We start from the raw sequence: 3,298 nt of genomic DNA on the forward strand, positions 1-3,298 counted from the left end.
TTCCAATCTTTCTTTTTTGTTGCTTGCCCTTCCTTTTCTTTCTCACTTCTTACTTCATTTTCTTTCCTTTTCTTTCTTTTCTTTTTTCTTTTCTTTTCTTTTTTCTTTTCTTTTCTTTTTTCTTTTCTTTTCTTTTCTTCTTTTCTCTTCTCCTCCTCCTCCTCCTCCTCCTCCTCCTTCCCCTCCTCCTCCGTCTCCTTCTCCTTCTCCTTCTCCTTCTCCTTCTCCTTCTTCTTCTTCTTCTGACAAGTAAGCCTTTATTTCTTTGTTTCTCAAATAGAGCTGGCTGAGCTGGTTGCTTTTTGGTAATTAATCAAAGAGACTAAATCCCATATCTTCATTCGACTTCTCCAACTCTTCCTTTGCTTCAAACTTGGCTGGGGCTGCAGCAGCAGCAGGAGCAGCAGTGGTGGTGGTGGCCACAGGGGCAGCAGCCACAAAAGCAGATGGATCAGCCAAGAAGGCCTTGACCTTTTCAGCAAGTGAGAAGGTGTAATCAGTCTCCACGGACAAAGCCAGAATTCGCTTGTACCATTGATGATAGAATGGGGTACTGATGCAACAGTTGGGTAACCAATCTGAAGGCATACGCTGGCAACATTGCGACACCCTCTAGGAAGCGGGAATGCAGAGTTTCCTCTGTGAGGTCAAGCACTTCCGGGTTGTAGATGCTGCCATTGTCAAACACCTGCTGGATGGTCAGCCCAAAGGAGAAGGGGGCATGTTCAGCATGTCCAGCAGGTGGCTTCTCTGGCTCCCACTCTGTCTCCAGTCTTAATCAGCTGTGCATCACTCAGGATTTCAGTGGTGCCCCTGGAGATGTTAGTGGTGATGCCTAAAGCCTGGAAGAAGGAGGTCTTCTCTGGCCCCAGACCAGTGTTCTGGGCTGGCACAGTGACTTCACACAGGGCAATGGCACCAGCACGGGCAGCAGCTGGCACCTTGTTGGCCAGCAGCGTGTCCCTGATCTCAGTGAGGTCCTCCTTGGTGAACACAAAGCCCCCATTCCCCCTGTATGAGGCAGCAGTTTCTCCAGAGCTGGGTTGTTTCCCAGATGTCCTCGGATGGCCTTGCGCATCATGGTGTTCTTGCCCATCAGCACCCCAGCCTTCCCGCGGAGGGACCTGTGGATCTGCTGCCTCTGCTTGGAGCCCACATTGGCTGCTCCCACAATGAAGCCTTTTGGATAATCGTCCAGAAGTTGGATGATCTCAAGGAAGTAGTTGGACTTCCAGGTCGCCCTGTCTTCCCTGGGGATCACCGCGGTGCGTCAGGGATTGCCACACAGGGTTTAAAGACGATGTCACTCCCACGAGGACGCCTGGCGAGAGGAAACCCTCATTTTCTTTATATAGTATCTCAATTGGCCCTCAAAGCTCAGCAAAGACACTGGGACACACTTAATCCATTTTACAGACCAGGAAACTGAGGCCAATTTCAGTTGGTGGGGAAGTTGATTCCGCGCGCATGGAGCGGTCACAGCTGTGCTCTCCGCCCTTCCTAAGGGGCAGCCACTGGGCAAACAGAACAAACCTCCCCATCAGGTTTCGGAGCCTCATTCTCAAGCACCTCGTCATTGCAGATGCTCCACATTCTTTCCTCTCCCCCGCCCCCATTCTTTACTGCCCCCCATCTCCGGAGCAGGTGGTAGGCTTCGCACTCACCAGGCCAGTGTGCGGTGCCATGGGGCGGGATAGGCGCGGGCTTGCTTTTGGGCAAAGTCCGGAGCAGGAGTCGCTGCCTGTCAAGTGCACAGGGCGCTGGGGTGAGGCCGGGTTTGCACCAGGAGCTTCTCTTAACTGCAGCAGGCGGGTGCCGCCCCTCAACCCCGCCTCAGGGCTGCGGGTCCGTCCAGCGTCCTTCCACCTTGTTTCCGGCTGGGGCGACATGCATGTTGGGGCCACTGCAGAACCTTGCTCTCCGCGGGCGAGGCAGATCCCTGCCCGCCGGCCCCCGGTCCTGCCCGAGCCCCTCTGGTACAACCGCCTCGGAGCCGCTCTGCTGCCCTTGGGCTGCCCACCCCCTGGCCAGTAGCTTCCCCGGAGCCAAGCCGTGGCACTTGCCCCGGAGCCCCAGCTCAGGCGGCCCTGCAGCCGGGCCTCGCGCCGCTGCTAGGTGTCCACCCTCACCTGGGTCACCTCCTTTCTTCCACATTCGCCCTTCATCCATCCCTCTGTCTTGCAGTGCTTGCGCTCCAGGCCTAAAGAAAAGGACCAGGGCCAAGAAGGACAAAGCCCAAAGGAACTGAGTCTTGAACCCCCACATCCCGTTCTCTGGATTTCCTCCCGCACCTCCTCTCTGTGTCACATCTTGAACCGGCACCCTGCAGCCCAGCCACATGGCCTCCAGGCGGCCTGGTAGAGTCGGTCTCTGTGAAGCTGTGATCTGTGGCCAGAGGCCCGGCCTGGGTCTCAGCAACCCCATGCCTGCTGGAGAGGGCTGTTGGAGGAGGGCCAGAGCCCATCGGTCATTAGGTCCCCAACGCCAGAGGAGGCACCACAGGCTCCTGTCCCTGGCCGCTGTGGCCCTGCCCCCATCCCCGCTGCCTGCTAAGTGGTCATGACCTTTACTGAGTCCCAGTTAATTAGCATATTACTCTATTATATAGATAGATATACCAATCCCTCAGCCTAGAATCTTTTATTCAAACTAAAATCTTTTTAATCATATTTCAACAATTATCTCTAGCATTTTGTTTTCTCTAAAGTCTTCATTTTTTTCTAGAAAGAAGTGATCAAGAGCATGGATTCAAGGAGCCACGGTTCCTGGGCTTGACTCCTGGCTTCACTATTCACTAACTGTGTTAACTTGGACAAATAATTTAAAAACTCCAACCCACAATATTCTTTGTGTGTGTGTGTGTGTGCAAAACGAGATTGGAGCAAACTATGACAGGCATTTTTATTTAATTTGCCCTTTCTCTTTGCTGTCAAATTAAATTCAGATATAGACAATAAAATCATTGCATTGAGAAAACTGAATTGAAAAAAATAAATGTATGTATCTTTACACAACTACAATAAGGGCCGTAGCTAGTGTGGCTCAGTTAGTTAAATATTGTCCCAGGCACCAAAAGGTCGCAGTTTGGACTCCTGGTCAGTGCACAGGCCCAGTTGTGGGCTTGATTTGATTCCCAGTAGGGGGTATGCAAGAGGAAGCCCATCGGTGGATGTTTCTCTCCCTCTCTTCTCTACTCTAAAATCAATAAAGACATATTTTTTAAAAATCTACAATAAGGACAAAGATAAAAAAGAAATATATAAAATATAAAAGAAGTTTTCAAATGTGAAAACGTATC

At 51.5% G+C, this 3,298-nt stretch overlaps 1 pseudogene; it reads right to left on the bottom strand.

Annotated features, from left to right (window-relative positions):
* Nucleotides 1-271: 271 nt before the first annotated feature.
* LOC132229318 (large ribosomal subunit protein uL10-like) lies at nucleotides 272-1,270 on the bottom strand (annotated as a pseudogene).
* Nucleotides 1,271-3,298: the final 2,028 nt, after the last annotated feature.

Source organism: Myotis daubentonii, chromosome 3 (assembly GCF_963259705.1).
Source record: "Myotis daubentonii chromosome 3, mMyoDau2.1, whole genome shotgun sequence".
NCBI classification, from domain to species: domain Eukaryota; kingdom Metazoa; phylum Chordata; class Mammalia; order Chiroptera; family Vespertilionidae; genus Myotis; species Myotis daubentonii.